Consider the following 15,715-nt stretch of genomic DNA (forward strand, 5'->3'; position numbering starts at 1 on the left):
CATCTGAAATTAAAAAGATGTCTGGATCTGACTAAATCATACTTCATTATCTCAACGGGCAGCAGATTTCGGAGCTAGATCTGCAGTGAACATTTATTAGGTTGTGTGTCTTCTGGGGATAGCTATTTTTTTTATCATCAGATTCCATGACTTAGCATCATAATTAGCTATTAGACATACATACTCCAGTTAAGTGCTGCCTTTTTATTTTTTTTTAAGCCTGCTTATTGTAAGAGTCTCTGTTCTCATTTGTAGGGGAGTTTTGCACAGTTCTTCAAGTGCAAGATAGCCAATGGGAATGAGACCTGTAATTAATCCGTCCCATGCACAATGCAAGCAGAAGAAACTCTTCTGTCTCTGCAAGGTATCTGATAAGACTGCAACACTGCTAGTTAGCATGGTGAGTTTTGTGATGTTGCTGCTGGGGTTGGCACCCAGCAAATGCATTCCTTATGAAGCATGAGGAGCAACAAGAGCTGATTCAGAGGGTTTCCTTTAGACAACAGAAATATAAATTGAGTTCAGTTTCCCATCCCTTCTTGCAGATACGAAGCAGTGGTGGGGGAAGCATTAAAAGGGAGCCAGCCCAGCAGTGAGAGCAGTGGCCTGAACTGTGGGACATCCAAATTCATCTCTTGCTTTGTCTGTGCAACTTTAGTCACATCCTCACTGTACTTTGGCTTGGTATCCATAAAATAACCTCATATATTTTGTGATAAAGTGAGCTCCCCTTGAATGCTGCAACATTAGGTTATCTTGTTTTTTGGTCACAAAGGTGTTAAAAACAGTGGAAAGCACAGGGTGAGGATTGTTGTCCCTTTAAATGAAGTTCTTTTTATGTAATGCTACTTGGTTTATTGCACAGGAAATATCTTTGTTCCTTAGCTCTCCAGCTACTGTGGTACCTGCCATTTATTGCAATTTACTTCTGAGAATGTTTTTCTAACTGCCTTGTGTTCTTGGATCGGATACAACACCCTTTGATTCCTGTTGTCCTTTTGTCTTTGTTTGTTTGGCTCTAAACATTTTGTTCCCTGAACATGGGCCCAGGTTCTCTTCTCCCCCATGCTACAGCAGAGCAGGAGTACTGCGTCTGAAGCAATTAGCTAACAAGCATTGGCACATGCCAGGGAAATTAGGACTGTTGATTATTTTTCAGTCTTGTCAAGGATTCTGTACTGCTCTTCCCAAATCTTCCAGTCTTGGTTCCAACATGCAGACCAGTTCCAAGACCAAATACACTTTGCGTGGTGTTAATCTACACCACATTTCCAGTTACATTGTTCTCTTTCACTGCTTTGTGAAGTCCCAGCACCAAGGGAAATTGTACATACCGCTGCCTGGCTCCTGCCAAACTCAGCTGGATGGAGATCTCAAAAGCTAGGCCTGTCTAGACCGTCATGTTCGCAAGATAGTGAACTTACATGGTCACAAGTCCACTCAGAACATCAAGTGAAGACTGGGGCATCACTGATGCAAGATGGTCCAAAGCCTGCAGGAGCGCTGACCCTTCAAATGAGAATCTGCAGGCAAGATCTCTGCTGGTGATTTCCTAGTAGGGCATGCCAGAAATGGAGGAAGGAATGACGTTCTTGATGCAAAAACTGTTTTTCTATTACCCCTCCTGATCTCCAGGGAAGAGTGGAGTAGTTCAAAAATGGAAAACAACTAAGGGCTGAGCAGAAATAGTAACTGTCCTCAAGTCTTCTGTGTTCTTCTGTCACAGCTGACTTCAGACTCTGTCCTCATCCCATCTCCTTGCAAAGTGTTGCTAGCCAGAGCCCCACAGACAGATCTGGCCTCAGCCTCCCTGTGCTGCTGTCATGTTCCTCTGTGCTGTGGTTGTGTGGTCCACATCTGCCCTGCCTGTGTTTGGATGTGTTTTGCACGCAACCAGGTGCTCTTACCTTGGTTTTCTGGCACCTATTGCTCTACCGTCTAAGAGTCAGGTTAAAAACAAACAAAAAATATGTAAAATAGAAACTAGGATGACTGGAGAGCTTAACAGAGGCATAAAAAGTCATTGCTCTTCCTTTCTGTGTTACAGTGGAGTTTACACAGTGTATTTCTGCTCAGATCAGGGCCTGTTTAGGTCTGTGCAGAGCTACAGCTACCTTAAAGTCAGTAAGAGTCTGAAATTAGCGTGCTTCCAGCGATACGCAGGTACCAGGCACCGGGGTTGTGGCTTTCAGTTTAAATGCCTATGAAGCTCCCATTTTAGGTACTCAAGATCCCATCGAAGAATTATTTATTTTAAATTGTATTTAGCCTAAAATTCCTGACAGTATTCAGTGCTGGGAGGAGGAAAACTGTTAACCCTGTTTTGTAAATGGCCAAACTGTACAGACTGGCCGTAGTGGAGCAAGGACTGTAATCCCCAATTCTAAATTTTCTGTTAAAACCCTAATCCCTGGGCTATCCTTCTGTTTCAGACAGCATTCTGGATGGTGTATAACTTGTCTGAAGTGATGCACTTGCCACTATAGCTAGTTATTTTCTTTCTATTGCTGTATCAAAAATGTTTTTTTAATTGACAAGTTCTTTTTTTTTTTTTTTTTTTTTTTTTTTTTTCCCTGGAGTGATTAAAAATTGGATGCTACTGCTTCCAGTTTGTAGGTCTCTGTCAGAGCCCTCTGGTTCAAATACTTCAACAAATTGCATGTAGACAAGCAGTGTCTTGGGACTTGTAAAGGTTGTTGCCTGGGCTGAATGGGGAAGAATCCTCCCAGTGTGAGGTTTCCAGCATTCACTAGGTGGTAAGAATCAAAACATCTGATTTGCCTGATGATCTTAATTTTTTTTTTGAACAAAATTTCATTGATTATTTTTTAATGGAAAAAAGGGAAGAAAAATATAGATGCTTACAGAGAATACAGATGGGAAAGAACAGCAGGATAGAGGGAATGTGGAAGTAGGTCAAATGCATTGCAGGCTAAAAAAAAAATCATTATTATGATTAGGAGAGATTAAGGAAGACAAGAGCAAAACAGCATCAAAAGAATCCAATTTATCAAGCCATTTAAACAAGAACATTCCTTGCAAAGCAAGCTCTTCATGCCATATACCACTTTGGAGCAAAATGAGAGGAGAACGTCCCATGCTACTTATTTATTTTAATATCTAGTCTTCTGTATAATAATCCATGAATCCTTGAAGAAACCTGCTTTTAACTGTCGTGAGGAACTAATGCTGCAGAAACTGTTACCCACCTTTCAGTGCTGGAGTTTTTTCTTTTAAATTTTTCATTTTTGAAGCTGTAATTATCCAGTTAGGTCCCTAGGTGAAGAAAGGGCCTAATGTAGTAGTAGCACTTGCTGACAGCAGTTAATCCATTATTTCTTCAGTGTGTTAGGTACTTTACATAAAATAAGGAGATTCTGATCTTAAAAATTCCACACAAAGACAATTTGCAAGTGTGAATTTATTTAATGTGAGGACACTCAGAAACTTTGCAATAACATGTAGATCCTGTCATTTTTCTTAACTTTGGGGCAGCTAGAATTCCCTGAGATCTGACCAGCATGGTCTGACTTACTCTGTCTCCCTTTGTCCCCTTTTTCTTTCTAGTTTTGACTAACTCAGAGTCCCACTTGCCATAACCGCAAGGCATTTTGATGGGTTTTCCTTGGTCTGGTTTTATCTAGGCAGAAATGAATGCTGAAGTCCCAGCTTTAGCTCTGTAAATCAGAACATTCTTCTCCTCCAGCATGTTTTTATTGATGTCTCAAACAGTGGACCTTAATGATAAACACGAGCAATGCCACCTGATTTGCAAGAGACGCACTTCTTTTTGTAATGCACACCCTGTGCTCTATGACTTCTGTTATGACCTGAGAATTTGGGGCCTGTTTCTGCTCAGCACCGCAGGCATCTTTTTGTTGAGGGTAAATTAGCTGCATTTTCTTTGACTTCACGCCAAGCTGGAGTGTTCCCTGCATGTTTTTAATGTTGGATTGGGTCCTCTGGACAGAAACAGCAACCTGTGAGCTGTTTGACAGAGGTCTGCCATGTCAAATATTTCTTAGCAGGAGCAAGCTGTCTGATAAATTTAAATAAGCTGTGGATGTCTCTTAGCAGTTGGTTAAGAGCTGGCTGAACATCCTTCTAAATAGCTGAGTGCTGCTGCCAGAGCCTGCGGACCAGTTTGCAGCCTACATCAAGCCCCGCAGATCCACTGACTTGAGATGAAGCATGTGAAAGATTTGGCATTTTAGAAGCTTTTAATTAACAGCGTGTTTGATGCCACTCATTAGTTTCCTGCTCCTATTCAGGAGGAATTGGTGTATGAAGCACACTAAAACTTTAAAGCAGTGGCTGCCCATACTGCTGAAGTTACAGCTGGTGCATTCCCAACCTTCCAAGCCAGAAGTCAGATTCTTGTCTGCTGCCTTTGCAACGATCTGGGTCAATACAAACCCTGACTTGAGTTAACGCTTTTGTTGCTGGCTGGCTGTCACATTGTCACTCTAACAATGCTGCCTTTCAGGTCCAAGCACTGCCAGAACTGCCTCCACTCTGTACACCACAAGGCAGACTTAGATGGAAATAACCTGACTCTCCTTTGTTTAGGTAATAGAGTGAGTGTGTGGGGAAAATCTTACCCCCAGTCTTGTTTTGGATCTCTTCCAAAGATTAGTTTAAATGTTGAAGCAAGATGCTTATCTTTCTATTTTGTTGAAACTCCAGATCTTAATGGTTTTATGCATGCTAAATACTTCCTTTGAGTCTTACTACCACAGCTTCAACTTGTTCAAGTTGGTATAGAGTTTCTGGGTTCAATAAAGCTATGCCAAATAATACCTGGTGAGATTTTGGTCTCTTATTGCTATGTGTTTTTTTGTTTGTTTGTTTTGTTTTAGCTTTTTTTTTTTTTTTTTTTCTCATAAAAATGCAAAGTAACTTAATATCGGTAGTCTCCTATTGCTGTGGTCCAGTGCCCTGTGAAAATCTTGGTACAACATTGCAAGGTTTAGCATTTCAAGCACTGCTTTAGAGTATCCTTGCAGTGTTAGATATTGATTCAGTCTGATGGTATGTGGGTTTGGAAAGAGAAGTACAAGCTCTTCTTATAAACCAGCACACTTGAAACACTTTTTAATTGCATATTGGAAAGGCATAAGGAAAAATTGGGGTACTTGGACTGCATTCCTAAATGCATTAGTGACTTACTACAAGCCCTGAGTGCTTGAGATTTCCCTTAAGTTTAAAACCTGTGCTTAAGGTTTCCCATTTACAAAAATTACTGACAGTAGTTTAAGATTCAGTGTTTATGAAGAACACTGCAATGCTTTGAGAGCTGCTGAATAAATGGCAAGCCTTGCCATTATTATTATTGTTCCACCTTTAAACTGTCAGATTATATAAATCTAGGCAGATGCCTTAAAGCACTGTGTGCAGATGAAAGCTCTCTAAAGGAACAAATTCCCCTTTCCTTCATCTTGGAATAACATGTCATAATTGTATGGGAAGATACTGCAGCTATTACTGAAGAGGAGGTATAAAAGAATAGGAAAGAACCAAATGCAGCACTAGAAAAAGAAGAGAGAGGGTACAGCTATTCATCCAAAATGATAATGAATCGTGAAGTATCCCCAAACCAGCCTGTTGAGTGTGTCTAATAAACACTTTGACGTTAGGGGACCTTTATGACAGTGAGACAATGGCTGTTGTCTGCTAAATGCCCTCCGCTCTGGATGCAAATGTAATACCCAGGAGCTTGAGATAACAGCATTTAACATGCTCATTGATGCTATTTCTTTTTTAACCCGAAAGTCTCAAAGCTATTCTAAAGGCACGTTAGACACTCAAACTCATTTGCCTTGTTTGTGACAGTCTTGCCTAACTGATTTATAAACTTTGTGCTCTGAAATTAGAGTGTTTGCTAAACTCTAGTATTTCTCTGGGAATTATAGATCAAGGCTTCTATGGGAATTCTGTAGGATGCCTTTAAGTTAGCGTGCATGTGGGGAACAAAATTATACTGGTGATTAATACACCCATAAAAGAGAAGTGCGAAAGTGTGTTGCCAGAAATCCCGTAACATTAATGATTTACCTATTTGCATCGTGCTTTCCTAAATTCCTCTCCAGAGCCTAATACAGAACTTCTCGAGATCTTTCTCACGCAGCTGCTGTTTGTTGCATGCACTACAAACTGCTGTGACATACCTGCAGCATTTTGATGAAATCACTGGAACCGGAATCATTGGTGGTGCAATTATGCCTTATATAGATGCCTTAATTACACCAGTGAGATGTTACGAGGTTAATTAATTGTTGTTTATTAAGCGCTTTAAGGCTCTTGAATGAAAGATACTACTTATGTGCAAAGGATGATCATTGGTTATTAACAGCAATGCTTCCAGCTCTTTTCAGGGTAAAAACAATTTATTTTTATTGTGAAATGTTAATTTTGTAGTCTATTTGGATCCAGGGCGTATTTCAGGTTGCAAGCCAAAACTTAGGTGGTGATGCACTCTCTCAAATTTGGCTTGTGGGAGTGGTCCCATCAGTTTCTATCAGAAAAACAGGAAAGAGCTTGAAATGCAGCAGGTTACAGAAACCAGAGGAGGTGATTGCGTGGGAGGAGGTTCCTCAGCTTTCGGTAAAATTAGTAGGAAATGGAAGAACTCAGAGGAATGTTGAGATACTGGCTCTAATTTCATAATTTCAAGCCATGGTCATTGAACAGCATCCTTTTGCGTGTGTGCAGCAGTTGCAGTTCCTTTACCTTCAAAGCTGCCTTCTCCTATTTAGGCTTTTTCCTAAATATTTTCTGTATCAGCAGCAACTGTAGTCTTGCCTGTGGGCATGGCCAATGTATCTGTGCTGAAAACCAGGCTGTGTAAACTCTGGTATTTGTCCTGGCACTCTGTGCTATGTCTAGGGAGATATTTCATCAGTTCTCAGAACTTAATAACTCAGTGTGTCAAAATATGGGCTGTTCAATTACTGGAATTTCTTTACTCATTTCAGAAATCTCTCTGTTCCCTGTGCTGCTTCTTGCCATGCTTGTTCTTTCTTCTATTAAGGAAGAAATTTGTTTACTGATGGGAGGGGAGGAGGAGGAGAGAGACTTCTATCCTCTTGTTGCTTCCTGTGAAAAAACAAAGTGCCTCATACGGCTTGGTTCAATACCTGGATGTTCAGTGTTTGTTTCCGTGCCCGAGACAAACCTGCTTACTGTGGCAGTTTGCATGAAGGTTCTGCAATGCCTGAAAGCAGAAGGGATGCAGCCCAAAGAAACCTGACCTGTCTTTGCTCTCTGAACCCTGTGCCAAGCCAAAGATGACTAATACCATTAAAATCAGCTGAGAGGACTGGCTCTTTCTGTCTCTGGAAAATAATTACTGAAACGGAAAACTACAGCAGCTCTTCAGGCTGTTGGTAAGGCAAACGAATCGTTGATAACAAAGGAATTTGTTGATAACAAAGGCAGGAATTGGACATGTCTACAGAAACAAGGTGTGACTACAGCTGCTGTAAGCCTGCACTAAAATGAAGACACTGGGCAGTGGGGCTGGCAGGGAGAGCCTGCAGGATGTTCTACAAGGTGGTGAATGCCTCCAGCGCCTGCTGGCTTGCACTGAAGGGGCTGCTCACACTGAAGATCTTTGGATCTGCAAGGGAACAGAAGCGGCTACCAAAGGGTGGACTGGAACCCATGCAGCATATTTCTAAATTGCTGAGGCTTGTCCCAGCGTAAAATAACATGAGCTTCCTTATCAAGACAGCTGGAGGATCCCAGCACTAGAATGGCTGCTAACAGTTGCACAGCTATTGAATGTGGTCTCTATATGTATAGCCTTTTATCAAACTCCCTCTAACAATGATGGTGTTTGTGAGGTGTATGACTGCCATGCTTCTGTTCAGGTGCTCTGTGTACTACATTATGAACACCACGGATTCACTCTGCATATACACATTGTCTGTGAGCTGCGTGCTTCATAGCTCCAAAGCTTCCTGGAGGCATGTCTTGCTCTGCAGGTGCTACAGGGATGAATTTTACATATGCAAAGGATGTGTTCAGGAGCCCTGGACACAGAAATACCTGATCAAAGCTGCTGCTGCACCTCCAGAAACCCACAAAAGCATATGTGCTCTTCAGTTCTGCTTGAATAAAGTTTCCAGAAAGAAAGAAAGAAAAAAAGAAAAGAAGAAAGGAAGAAAATCTGGCTAGGTAATCCTGTATACTTGAAAGCTCTAGATAAAAGCATAGAATTTAGCAAGTTGCTTTGTTTTTCTGTTTTTGTTTTGTTTTGGTTATCTTTTGTGGATTTCTTTGTTGGTTTTGTTGCTGTTTTGGTTTGATTTGGGTTGGGTTTTTTGCATCATTGCGCTTGTGCTGTGCAGTGTCCAGTTTGGGAAAGAAGTGCAACATGAAGAATAATCCAAATGACAGACAATTTTATGAAGCATGGAAGGGTGTCTGGAAGGATAACTGGCTTTATCCCCTGGGAAGTTTTCACTAATGGTAATGGGTCTAAACCTTTTCATAATGAGAAAATTCACAGCTAGAAAAGACCTAGGTCTGTTTTACAGATTGATGGTTTGAGGGAGCTTAATTTTGTGCGAACTGGCTTTTTTTCCTGAGAATGAAAAAATGTAAGTTGGATATTCGAAAGCAGAAGTCAGTTCTGAAGGTGCAGGACCTAGTTATGTGTGGGTTATAAGTCAGATACAGCAAGTCTGATCAGGTAAACTTCCTCGGGGAAGGTCAGTTGCCATTCTTCTCTAAGAATAAAGCAGCTGGGACTATGGGGCTGTGAAGTACAACTGGAAAACCTCGATTATTCTGCAAAATAGATTACAATGATGATAAAAATAACCCATTAATCAAATCAAGGAAAACTCCAGCAAGGTTGCTATTTTTTTTTTTTTTAATATTCCAATGTTGCAGTCTGGATCTACAACAATTATTGTCAAGCAGACAGGGAACTCTGGCTTCAGAAGCAGGACCGGGAAGTTAGAGCAAATCTCATTGCAAAGCCTGCATACATTGAACTGCTCAGTCATATGAAACATTGCAAATGCTATGGCTGATAGAGAAGTACGTTTGACATGGCTGATAGAGAAATATGGCTGAGAGAAGTCCATTTGTCTCAGTTACTGCTGCAGCCCAGAAATACAAACGCTTCCTGTGCTGCAGTTGTTTTGACTCAGAATAATAATTTTCCCTTCTGTGCTCCCTCTTCCTTGGACTCCGATCACCTGTCAGCCAAGGTAAGCTGCTAGGCAGAGGCAAAGTGAGAATGGCGAGGTGCCCATCTTTGTAGGTGAAAGACTATTTTATTAAATCTTTCTGGACAGTGTGTTTCAATTTCTGTTGCTCTAGGGGATCTGGAATCTGAGCCAGTCAGTAAAACAGGCCTCCTGCTCTTAGAGATGCCAGAAGCGATCTGCCTGTCTGCTGAGTGGAAATGATACAACCGTGGCCAAGTTTTGTGTTCCAGGCTTCAGCCCACGCAATTAATTTTCCCATTGTGGTGGTGTTTAGAGACACAGCAATCCCACTGGGTGAGATGCTGTGTGGGTCATGTGAGACACCAAAAAAGCACACATTTTCAAAAGGCAAGACAGAAACACAAATTGTTTTTCTATGGATGAGTTTGCACGTAGTAACTTACTAACGCTTATAGATAAAGCCTGCAGTACCTGGTTTACTATCTTACACATGAAATTATTTTCTCCTAATATTCAGCTCCTGCTCATTGGATTGACGTGATGGTAAAACTATCTGCAACATTATTTGCAGTCAGTATAAAACAGAGCCCACAAGGTATTGTGGCAGTCTATTGTCTTGCTCCTGCTTCAGCTGCCTCCCCCCACCCCCCTACCTCATCTCTTTATTTTTCCTGCTTACTCAGCAGGTTCTAAAACAGATTTGAAGCAAGGATGAAAGCAAACAGCCCTAAAAATGCTGACTTCTCCAAGTAGCGCACCCTGCCATTCAGGTACCCAGGGACAACCACCACCTTCCTAATAGCAGACTTTTAATCTCCTTCTAAAGGTAGACAGATGTAAAAAGGAAAATAATTTACAAACAGTAGTGCTAAAAATAAAATGCTTAGAAGAAAGAATACCTTATTTACCATAAAGTAGGCAACATACAGAACGAAGAGGAAAAAAGTGAAAACACGGTCCTTTTTCCCTTCCCTGAATATAGTATTTTTTAAAGCTTTGATAAACAAGCCTTGTATATTAACCTCTCAGTGTGGGGACAAATGTAATATGCAACCAGCTTCTGCCTCCCTCTGTCAGAGAGGTGATTTTTTTTCCCCTTTGCTCGCAGGTAACTGCAGAGTAGCCCATCACCTCCCTGCTCCCTGGGGCTGTGCAGTGCCAGCCCCAGTCCCCGCTGCAGACGGGGCCATCCACTGTGTCGTGGAACAGAAAGGAGCTCTGCTAATCTACTCCACAGAAAAATCCTGCCAACTGCAGAAAAAATGAAAAGATTGAACTTAATGTTCATTTAATGTCCACACTTCTCATGCCTTTTAGACCAACGCTTTCCTTCTCCACAGCACAGATCTCCCAATTCCCATAGTCATTTAATTTTAATTGAGGATTGGGCTTCTGTACAGGTCATCAAATACTCTTCCATGAAAAAGAGCTTATCAAACCAAAACAGAACAACATGGCAAAGGTGGTTTATTTTTTCCCAGCTGGCCGAAGCACCAGGTAGTTCTGATTTTGCCTTTCCCCTGCAGGGTCAGGGCTATCTGTGAATGGCCATCTAAAAGGAGGACTCTAGTCTCACCTGACTTTGTTGTAAACTTGTCTTTGACACATCCTAACTAAATAGGATAAGAGAGCCTGTGTTCATCATGTAACAGGTACAGATGAAAGCAAAAGATGAGCCCCTTAAAAACCAAACAAACAAACAAAAAAACAAAACACCAAAACCTCTCCTCCTGCTTTGGAATTCAGTGTTATTCTGACTTTTACAGCTGTCTGAAGGACCGGAGCTTCTAACATCTCAGTTAGAGAAGACACTAATAAAAGCTTATTCACCCAGTAGTGTTTCTTTAAAGTGCTTTCATGTTTTCAACACAAAATCTTGGGGGTTTATACATTGCTACATCAGCATTCTTCCCTGTTTCACATCTGAGGAAACTGAGACACAGGAAAGGCAGATGGCAGATGATTTATTCACAATCATGTAACAAGGGCTGTGCATGTCAAGAACAACAAGAAAATGTCCTGATTTGGGGCCAATTAATGCAATCCTAAAGTCACCATATTTCCCTTAGCCATGTCTGGCAAGTCCAACCTGTATGACTGTAGGTAGAGTGTATGATTTATTCCCTTTCCATGGGGAAGATGAATCTGGGGAAGGTCCTGTAGCCCTCTGTGGCTGCTGGACAGCACTTCTTTAAGAGTAAAAGCTTGCCTTGCTTCTTCCCATTTGTTTGACTGTGACCTGTGAGGGACATTGGTCTGGGGCACCTAAAGAAGAGAGAAGAGAGGACGTGTTGCTGTGACACATGGCTTAGAGTGCTATAAACCAGTCCTTGTTCTGGGCCTCTGAAAAAGGGAAGAAAGACTGTCAGAACTGGAGAGAAGGGTGGTGTGAGTGAGAAAAGAGGGGGCTGAAATGGTGGAAGAGAAAGAGAAGGGAAAAGGGTAAGGAAAATATGTGAGCACAGGAGGTTCAAAGACATTCTTTGGCTTCTTCTGCCTCCTGTGCCTGTGCTGGCTCAGCCAGTGCCGAGGCCATGAAGACCTCTCTTAATCTACATTTCCCTTTCCTCTTTCACTGGGAATGGAAGAGTCATATGTTAGTGACCCTGCTCTCCCCCTTTCCCTCTCCATTTCCTTTCCCAGCAACGTCTCTCTGGGAGACGCAGCCATCTGGCTGTTTATTGCAGCATGGGCTGAACTCTTAGATGTATCTTTGGAATTTGGTCCTGGTTTTATGATTTCTCTATCATTCCTTTGCATTTTCTGTATGTCTCATTTGCTTCCCTTGAGCTACTGTTGCATCAGTGAACCCTGTCTCCTTGTATCCCATGTACTTTCACGTTTTCTTCTCTCCCCAGAGCTTCTCAACATTCCTGTTTGGTTTCTGCTCCTTTCATTCCATTTTTTTTTCTCACGTTTCTCTGCTTCCTGTTAGCACAGGGAGCACCATCCCACTCTGAAACAGTTGACTGAGCACAGGCATCAGCCTCCCTCTGCTATAATCCCATCCATCCTGGGTCAAGACACTGACCTCAGAGGCATTGCTGGAGGCGGAAAGGGAAGATGCAAACGATTCCAGAGGAAGTTCAGCCTTGAAGTTCAGCACTGGGATAATGAGCTAGAATCCTTAGCCTGTCTCCCTTTGTGCTATGAGTAAAATGCATAGCACAGTCTGCTTAACTCCTTCACTTCCAGGAGCAAGCAACAATGCTGGTAAAGAAATAGGGAAACAAAAATTATCGTCTTCTATGGAAGTCTATCTAGTCTGTACTTGTAAGATGGCATGATGTCCCAAGAATAAAATGGTGAAGTAGAAATCTGTCCTGGATGCTCTGGACTGTCATACTCCTTTTGCCATCTTAACCATAAAGCTGCTGCAAGCATATTTATTGATGGACTTCTCATGAAAGAATGGATTGATGCTGTGGAATGAAATCTTCGGTCGTGTCTGGTGGGGAGATAAACTGGGAATATTTTAGGGCCAACGTTCTGTGCTCTTTGAGTAATAAAGGCCTTTTTCTTTTTACTTAATTCCTCCTGCTGTAACAGTGAACTTTCTGCAGTCATTTGTGTGTGCTGGACATGATCAGGACAGGGCTGAAGATAAAGCTGATGCTCCCTATGCCTTGACAAGTGTTACATGTGATGAGTAGCATGCAGGGGTGCTGTGCTGGGATCTGTGCCAAGGAGGCTGAATGGCCACTGACAGCTTCACAGTGGCAAAGGATGCAGACCCAGAATAATTAAGCAACTGTGTCTCATTGCAGCTCATGACAGTTTCCAGATGCTGCTGTAAGTGATTCCAGATGTGTTCTTCAGAACCTCTGGTTGTTGAAAGCATCCGTGTAGTGGGAGGGCAGGGCGACATCCTCTTCCAGCGATGCATGTGCCATCACTGTCTATCTCCTTTAGACTCGTGCGGTGGGCATGGAGTCAGAAGTGTGCAAAAGTGCACTCAAAGGGCAAAACCTTGTACATGTCCCTCCAGTAACTGTGTCCTTTCTAGAGCTCTCAGATGCTCACTGCTGTGCAGTTGACCAGGGCACAAAAGGTTGTCTCTGTATGTTGCCTTTAAAACCCTTTTCTTCCTTATGCACAATTACTTTCAGGGTCCGCTGAGTCCCACAGTGAAAGAGGGGAGCTGGAGACATGCAGACCCAAAGGGACTTTGTGATATTGTGTGTAACGGCACAGGGCAGGGAATTTCTCTTGGTTATTCTCATGTCTGGCCTGATACCTCCCTCTGCTGTTCCTTGCCTGTTTGGCACTCAGCCTCCAGCTCTCCTCGACTCCTGCTGAATGTTTTATAGCTGAGCTCAGCCCCTTGCGTGGTGCAGGTGGCAACTCTGCAGAAGTGGGGCAGTGAGCTACAGCAGTAGGACTCCACCGACACTGGTGAACAGGAAGGTGACTTCAAATGGAGATGGTGGGCTTGTTGTCCTGTGTTAGTGCTCAACAGGCAGAGGGGTTCAGCTCTGGGAACCTCAAACTCAGGAGTGAGAAAGACTTCCTGGTACTGACTTCAGTCTCTTCTCTCAGTTTCCCTATCTTTAGAATAACAGCACCTGTCAATCTGCCTTCCAGGGCTGCATTTTAAGAGATTGATTTGCTCATCTTTGCACATATATATTTTTTAATTTTATCTTTTTTAAATGATACATCATGCAGTCAGTCCCAAAGTTATTAAAGGTCTTCTGTTGTCCTTCCTGGTATAAACAGGCTGAAAACAGTTTATATCTTAGTGTTTTTAAAGTAACAAATGTAGTGGTGTAATTATGGGAGAAAACGGTAAGGAAGAAGACTAGCAGGAGAAATGCTATATTTTTTCAAGTTCCTTCACCCTTCTGTCCAAACCACCTTGCATGAAACAGGCAGGCAGTTTTGCCAAGGTATGTGCACACCTTCTGACTTCTGCATAGGAGCTGTTTGGGTAGGAAAGGTGTGATAAGGGGTGGGGGTGTCCCCAGAGAAACAGAATAATGCTAGATTGTTAAATTGTAGTGAAACTGACAGTTTTTATTGCATGGTGATTCAGCATCCAACACAAGGGGTGCTCATCCCAGCTGGGTGCCAGCCTATGTGAAGTAACTATTGCATTCCAAAACAAAGATAGCTACAATAATAATAACTGTAGGGTAGAAAAAGCAGGCAAATGAGGGGTGGAAGAGGCCACATAGTGATGGTTTTGCCCATTCTGGTACAGATTTTCAGCTCGAATTCTTCAGCGAAACTCAAGGACGTTTTGCTCTTTTATTTTCTGAGTTTTCCTTGGCTCGAGGTGATGCTCTTGACTCATCCTGCAGCAGGGAGGGTTGTGCTCGTGTGCTGGCGCTGAGGCTCTGCTCTGGAGCATTGCCATCTGGTGGCCGTCCCTTGGAAAGGCAGGGCGAGGGTGGGTGTGGAGCAGGCATTTCCCAGCCAAAGTTTGAATTTCTGTACCCAAAGTGCCGCTTGGCTCCGCCGTGGTCCCTCCGGTACGAGCGCTGGTGTGCGCAGCCCGAGGGACAGAGGCATCTGAGTACACGCAGAGATGGGTGTACTTCTTGAGAGATGAGTAATCCTGCTCGCTGTAAGGGTTTGCAATATTAAAACTTTTTAAATAAACACTCTCATAAATGCACAGAACACTAAATGCCTAAAAAGCAAAATAATTACTAAAACAACAGATTTAAATGATAAATAAAATAAATAACAATGATAAATTTAAATGGTAATTATATTAATAGTAATTAATAAAAGTGTAGCATTAGAAATCAAATGCCAAGCAGTCTTAATCAGCACTTAGAAGCTAAAGCTGAATGCATTAAAATTAGACATTAAACTTTTATTTTGTAGTGGCACACTGTTTCATGATGCCATCAAATGAAGACTCTGTGGATGCTTTTCTGAAGATGCTGTTTCACCAGAGTAACCAGAGCAGTTCAAGGACACCTGGGTTGAACCACCTGGATGACTTTATGGTGCGTGCTTTAACTCCACAAATGTGTTGCTGTTGCTTGGTAGGGAGGGTGACCTGAACAACGAGAAGAGAAGGTTGGGCTGGGCTTCAGAATTCTTGGGTTATGCTTTTGTCCATGGAAGAAAGTGGACAGCAATTTTTTAAGACGAGACTGTGCAGCCCTGTCTATGTACATTTGTTTGGAAACATACTGGTGCAACTTGACAATGCAGTAGCTGTTATGATAAAGGTAACTGTGACAGTTTGGTTTTTATACTGTGACAAACTGACTTGGTCCACATAAAGTGTAAATCAGACTGTGCCCAACCACAATTTTACAATGGTTTGGGGAAAATTGTACTTTGACTTAAAGCTGAAAACTGTGCATGGACTGAGTTAGAGTGAAGACTTCTAGGTTCTCTTTCTGGGACACATCTGGGTGTGATTCATGAGCTCATGTCTGCTGATTCCTCTGTCCAGGAATATGGATATGCAGGATATTCCTGATATGCAGGAGCTGAATAGAAGGCTGGTAGTGACTTCAACAGGGACAGAAGAAAAGAGAGAACTAAAATTAGGCAAGATATTTTCTATA

The sequence above is a fragment of the Aythya fuligula genome, chromosome 22 (genome assembly GCF_009819795.1).
Source record: "Aythya fuligula isolate bAytFul2 chromosome 22, bAytFul2.pri, whole genome shotgun sequence".
Taxonomy (NCBI): Eukaryota; Metazoa; Chordata; class Aves; order Anseriformes; family Anatidae; genus Aythya; species Aythya fuligula.